Source organism: Tinamus guttatus, unplaced genomic scaffold, assembly GCF_059628265.1.
Source record: "Tinamus guttatus ecotype Peru unplaced genomic scaffold, ASM5962826v1 Tinamus_guttatus_pri_ptg000144l, whole genome shotgun sequence".
Classification (NCBI taxonomy): domain Eukaryota; kingdom Metazoa; phylum Chordata; class Aves; order Tinamiformes; family Tinamidae; genus Tinamus; species Tinamus guttatus.
The window spans coordinates 1,293,029-1,300,485 of record NW_028288678.1 but is presented as its reverse complement, the minus strand read 5'-3'; positions in this window follow the sequence as shown (position 1 = coordinate 1,300,485).

The window sequence follows — 7,457 nt, the reverse complement described above, 5'->3', positions numbered from 1 at the left end:
GAAAGGTCACCGATGAAGACCACAACTTGAAGACAACTAGAAGCAATCTTGCTTTAAAGTGTGCAGCTCTGCAACCCACCAGGATTGTCCCTATGAAGTGCCTAGTCAAAATGAAGTGCCTAGTCAAAATGTTTTCCTCCTAGTGCATTAAAGTTGGTAATCCCAAGGATATAGATTGTAGTAACTGAGTTGAGAGTTTGATTCACTGGGTGTTTCATTGTATGAATCTTGGTGGAAAAAGCAAGAAAGGTGCTCTGGTCTTTGTGAAAATTAGGATTATAGCAAAGGCTGAGCATCTTCAGCATCCCCAGATGGGGGTTTTCTTGTGCCATCTGCTTATCTCAAAAATGTGTCTCTTCCCCATCTTTGATATCTCCTTTTCAGTTTCTGAGGCATTCAGACTTGATAAAGGTAAGTTATAAATACAATATCTTCACAGTGCAGTATCTCAGTCAAGCTCAATGCGCTTTAATGAAACCTGCAAAGATTAAGCTAAATTCAAGTAATAAAAAAATCCATATTATTTACAATTCTAATCAATATTCAGGAGAACTAAAATCAAATAACAAGTTCTAAACTTGCTTTGCATTTGCAGTGCTTTTGTTATTTCCTGAAAGAGGAGATGAATCTCACTTGCTGGCATCCATGAAAAAAGTAAATTGCAGCTGAGTATAAAACTTCATTTGGTGCTTCTTTTTCCTAATGGAAATATGCTATAGGAAATGGGATGTACATTCATTTAAGAAATTATATAATATAATAAATGAATTCACCATTTTACTCTTTTACATTTTATTTTGTTAGACATCAGTGAAAAGACCATGTATCATTGAAAGAATATTAACTTTACTTAGCTTCTAACCAATTAGATCTTGATAAAAAGTGGAATTCAATTAAAATGTACATGAAATTAAACATAATGCTAGGTCAATAAAACTCAAAAGTTCTTAAATTATAACTTTTTAATAAAAATCTTTTTCTTCTAAACCAAAGGAAGTATTACACATGATTAGTGAACAGACTTATTGTGGTTACCATATTTGTTAGTGTTTTGGGATTATAAAGCTTTATTGTAATTTTCTGGGTGAAGAAGAAAAGGAAGTTTTGCTGGTTTCTCATTTCCCAGTTAGTTCATACCATTGCATGAGCTATATATTGAAATAATATAATTGAAAAAGTAGTTTTTACACCTGCCATGGAGCTACCACTGCCAAAAGTGACATATTATTTCAGCAAGCTTTCAGTCTGCATAGTTAATGACTTCTCCCATTGATCTGTAGCCTGGCCTTTATTAAAACTTCTGCACAAATGTGCGCTGCTTAATACATTAAATGTGACATTACACTTTAATGATTTTAACAAGTTATAATAAAAGTAGGGCTTAGTGTACATTGTATTCATTTTAAATTTACTTTTAGATAAGCATATTTTATGAGACATAATGTAAAAGAATGTATTTTTTTTTACTGAACATATATCACTGGAATGTACACTTGCTGATTTACCTAGTTTGTGACTTGCATATTTCCGAAGATTTCAAATAGCAGTGACTTGGTCTTATGTATTCTCTAAAACAGGATTTTCAATGAATATTTTTTTCTGGTGGCCCTATTCTTCTCCTTGCCTCTCCTCGCCTCTCCTTTTTCCTTTCCCTAACAAAACTTAGTTTGTAGCTTGCAGAAATACCAATTTTTAAAGTGTCAGTACTACATTTATAAATATAGCCCTAAAAATATTTGGTAGATTATAATCACATTAAAATATTTGTCACATGTTTTTTAATGCTTCACTTCTTTTTAGGTAATTCCATTCCACCAGTATAGCTATACAATTAAGTACAGGATAATAGACTGTCTTCTTCTTTTTTTTTTTTTATAAAGAACAACTTTCAGAACATAGAACAAAGGACATCATAAATTAGAAAAGATATAGGAAAATCTATGCCATAGTTATCACAGCTGCTTAGAAATCACCAGAATTTGTAATCTGCTAATGAGTTAATAAAATATTTTAAAACCACAGAAGAGGGATTAATACTGGTGAAATAGTTCAAACAGACATTAGAAGTTTGCACAGGGAAAATTCATCCAAATACCTAAGCAGAGTAAAGCAGTATTAAAAGAAAAAATATGTATATATAAAAAGGAAGGCTACCAGAGAGTCCTCCAAGATGTATTGAAATACAGGCAGCTCTCTATGAGGACTTTGACTCATTTGTGTGTGCACTTTAATGACATTCATAGATTTGTGTGTGTGTGTGCGCACCAAACAAAGAGAAATGCACAGTAGTGTACAATAAGAGTTGAACGTGGAATACAATATTACAGATGAATATAGAATAACAGACTATGCATATTAATTTTCAGTATCATGTCAGTTTTTATATTCTGTCACAGTTATTCTTTATTAAGTAAATCATATGGTTTTATCTTAGCTGCTATATATATTTAGTGTGTATTAATTTGCCTTGCATTAATTATTTTTAAATTAGAACATTTTGATTTAAATTGCTGATAATTAGTACAAAAAAGGGATTTTTTTTTCCTAAGCAGTCCCATTAATATGTTGTTTTCATCATTGCTTTCCATTTGTTTTTATTTACGAAAGACTTGTCCATGAAAATGTAATCTTCTTTTGGTTAAGGGTTCCTCTCCTCCTGCTGCTTATTCCTTTCATGCAGACATAATTTATTGTTTCTGGTGACCAGATTATCTTTATAATAGCACATGGTAATGTTGCAAACAGTAAATTATGAGTTCAAGTGAGAACTAAGAAAACTTTTAAGCAACACAGATCCTGGTTTAAATCATATAGTCCTGACTTAAGGCGGACCTTCTGTTTCCTACTACCTGAGGACATTGTCCAGATCTGCTCTCATGTAAATATCTTCAGTAATGCTCAAGAGAAGTGAAAAATGAAATTACATAGTGACAGAAGCCTCTGTAAATAATAAAATTCCAAGCTTGCCCTACTGCATTCCTATGGCTTTTGTGGTTGACTTTGTACACATAATGTAAATATAATGAGTGTATGAGGTGGTTTTCAATGAGAGAAATATCTGTATTGCATGAATTAACAGTAGTTGTAACAGGGCTTGGTCTAAATGGGAAGGCTGCACAGCTGTGACCACATCACATGTGAGGGGAAAGTGCATTTCACTGGATGGTGCTGGTAAGGTTGGAAAGGGAGAATTAAAGAATCTCTTACTTTATTCATCTAAATATTTTCCACATAACTTTTTTCATGGTTAATCTACTTCAGACTTTAAGATGCCGACCTTGCAGACCAACTGTTTGTCCCATAACCCCAAGTAACTCCCAAAAAGCAACAAAACATATCTCCTCAGAATCTTTCTTCTGAATGTATTTCTTTTTTTGGAACTCTGCTAATTATATCCTAACAGAGAAAGATTTTTTCAGTACAAAATACTAGGCAGCATTAGTGGCTTTCTCAGCTCTTCTTTTGTCTTCTGTGGCACAGACCTAGTCCCCGTCTCCTAAACTGTGCTGACAAAACTTTTTGTGAGACAGTTCTGTAACCTAGATCTTTGCCTTTAAAATTCAAGAAGTACAATTTGAAATTTCCACCAAATACTGCCAATTCTACAAATTGAATGTGCTCTGACAGGTATGGCAATCCCATTTTGCCAAATGGTCCTGCTAAGGACAGTCCAAGTGAGATCAGCCACATTAAACTGTTTTATTCTTTATGAGCATGTAATGAATTTGTATTGAAAGCTGACTAGTTAGCTAAGAAGGTCAGGAAGCCTATATGCTAATTGGCATATTTTAAAAATAAATGCATCAGAGCCACTGGGGCATTTCTGTTGTGTTTTTAGATTACTCATGTAAATTATGAGGTTGTCAAATGTGAGTGTGAAATTATCAGACATATGCTCAGATATTATCTTTCTAAACTATGCAATTAGTCAGGATGTCATCTTCCAGCAACCTGTCTCAAGCTCTGTTTCTTAATAAAGCATCATCAAGGTATTAGAAAGCCTTTGGCAATATAACACAATTAAAATACCTCAAGCAGTGAAATCCATTAACATAAAAGAGGTTAAGTTCAGGAAAAGTACTTAGGGCATGTCTACATGACAGCGACAGCAGCACAGAGCCCTTACAGCTTAAATCACCCTGCTAAGAAGCTGAAGTTTGCATTGTACTGGCTACCGTATACTACCTGACCTATTGGGCTTAGAAACACTTAGAAACACAGTGCTACACTTCAGTGGCATGGACCTTCTTTTGTGTGGACATTAGGACATTAGGTCAGGAACAGTACAACACAATTCAGATATTTATGGCACCAGCTTCAAACTCTGTGGTATTAGATCCAGTTCCCTGTGGTACTGCTGAGACCTCTGAGACCGTGTCTGAGTCCTTAGACCATGCCTGTGTGGACGCACAGTGTCTCAGCAGCTTGGATACAAGCCATCTCTAGCACGTCAATGCCTGCAAAGTCTATGCAGTTGTGGTAAACATAGGATTTAGCAATTCAGTAAGCCTAACAGGACCAGTCAAACCCAAGAAAATATTGCCCCAACTCACAGTTAACCATATCCTTCGTGATGAAGTATTCTCTCTGTTAGCCTTGATTTACAAAAACAAATTTTGCAGTTGTCTTGTTAGCATTTATAATTTATTACTTTCTTGCATAGTAAGCCTACAGAGATAATGAAGTTCTAATTTTTTCAGCATGAAAATGATGTGATATGTTGGCTGCACTATGGAGAAACAACTTTACTTGTGGACTCTGCTAAGTTACCTTTATAGATGATCTCAGAAAACAATAGTTGTGTGTTCAAAATGACATCCAGATACTTAAAGTTCAAATACAAAATTATCTGCAGAAAACTTCCACTGCACTGATGTTTCATTTACTTTTTTACATCACATTCATAAAGAAAGAATCCTTTTTTTTTTCTAATTATAGAAATTTTAATGAACAGCAGCTGAACAGCTTAAAACCACGTCTGTCTTTATCTACAGGAGAAGTACAGATTACGCAACAGGAACACATGTTTCCACATGTTACCCTTTGGACGTGTATGGGACCTGATCCCAAAAAATCATCTCTGTGCAGATAAGGGGTGGGCTCTATGTATACTTAGATCTTGAACTCAACTGAAATTGCCAGTTGTGACAATTTTTATAATGGCAATACCCTGTCAGTGGAAAGCAAACAATTTGTTTTTTTCTAATATAATTTAAAGAGCTTACAGATGGAAATTGTTCTCAGTCATTATTTGCATGACCTGGTCCTGAGAGGATCATTGATTTTCATTTCTTTCTACATCATAACTGAATTACTCATCTCTCAATTAATGTACTGTGACCTTGAAAGATGGTGGCCAGACCTTTTATTCTCATTCTGATTTGAAGAGGGCAACATCTCTTCCCATTGCATTGGTTATGGATGAACAGAGCTATTAGAAATGATATACAGATGTAAGTTTTGTACAGACAAACAAGAGCTATATATCTCTATCTAGTGGGATTGTATCTTCTACCTTACCATTCTGCCTTTTATTTTTTACCCAGAAGGTCTGTCTGCAGGCTGACAACCAATTTATCATCAAAAATGCTAAATCTAGCAATAAAAATATAGCTCTAAAGTTTACTACACCAGTCTTTGTTGTTAACTGAGAACTATATTCTTTTGAAATATGTTCTGAACCAAAGTATCAGTATTTCATACTTCTATGAAATCTGGGTATAATATCAGTAGTAACTCCATTTCACAAGTTAGAATTGTAATTTGAACAATATGTAGTTAGAGAATCTGGCACAATAAGTTATCTAATTGATATCCAGAACTATAATTTCCTACAAGTATTAACATATCTGCCCCAGATATCTGTAACACAACCAATATACACCAGATATACAGGTATACACCAGATGCAATGGTCCAAATCATCTTGCCCCTGTAACTTAGCCTGGCATCTTGCAGGCACCCACACTCTCACAGAGCTCAGAGAACTGTCTTCCATCATGATTCCTTTTGCCCCTGACGGAGGGCTGGTATCATCAGTTGAACTCTGTAGACTGCTACTTGGTGGCCACCACACACGTTTTGGATTACCTGTATTTCTTTGATAATTCCTACACATCTATTTTCTTTTAAGTTAAATAGAAGTTTTTTAGAAAAGTATGAAGAGGGACTCGCTAAATAAGCAGTGTTGTAAACAAGTGCGTGAAATAATATGAAAAAGTATATTTGAATGGCACAGAAAATCTTCTGTGATCTGTATGTGATCTAGATGTGAAATGGGATGCGTTGTTTGAAGAAGCCACCTTTTTGTTTTCTGAGAGGCTCTCCCTGATTCTCCTAAAACAGGTTCAGCCATGTTTGCAGGCTTCCAGAACACTTCTAGAAATCTGCATATGTTATGCTCCTGCACCTTTTTTCGTGTATTTCTTCTTCACAGAGCTCTTTTCTTGCAAGTTTCCCAGTGAAACCTGAACATCAGAGTACCTACATACGGCAATGGAATTTTCTGCTTCCCAATTTTAGCTGGAGCAGGGATGGGAGGGGTAAAAATAAATAAATAAATAAATAAATAAATAAATAATAAATTATCCAGCTCATTTCTGTGAATTATAACCTCTTTAATAAAACTCCTGTCTTTGGATTGACTAAAGTCTATATCTTTTTAGGTTTACAAAAGAGAATTTCTGTGCTTCTTAGATTTTTGAAAGCAAATAGGAAACTGGGTTGGATATGATTTAAAAAAAAATTGTTGGTATCATATTTTTGAGCTAGCACAGATGAAGAGATAAAACCCATGTTTTGATGTTTACTGACAGCTCTGATGAACCTGTGAGTGGGCTAACAGATTTGTGGAAGCCATAGTGAGGGTGACCCTGAACTGCAGGTAGTTGGAGCTAGAGCAGTTAGCTCTAAAAGGCCTCCGGATGGATAAATGCTTAATGAAACTAGCTTCTTTCCAATGATTTTTTTTTTCTAGCTGCTTTTCATACTGTCAATGAGTAACTAGCAGCAGGATTTCTGTGCAGATGAAGATCATTGCTTCAGAGATAAGCTAGACATATGCCAGTAGGCCTGTGGAAGCATGGCATGAATTGAATATATTCCCAGTAAATCAGGATTCATTATCTGCATGGTAAGCATTCACATGTTCCATGAATGAAGCTACTTAGGACCCTAAGTGGCCCCATGTTTGCACAAGCTGTTCCATAGAGGGCTATGTGAAAAAGGCATTGCTTACTTTATACCTTTTACCAAATAAAAATGCAGCTGTGTTCCTGTGTTCCCAAAGGGCAGCTAAGTTCTTAAGGGTTGGAAAAGTCAGCTGCAAAATGACTAAGGAAATTTCAGTAGAATTTCCCTAATCCAAAAATAGAGGCATAGTTATTTAGTAAAAAGAGATTGAATCCAGCCATACATGGATTCATAGGTAATGAGCATGTTGCATTTTGATGTGGAAT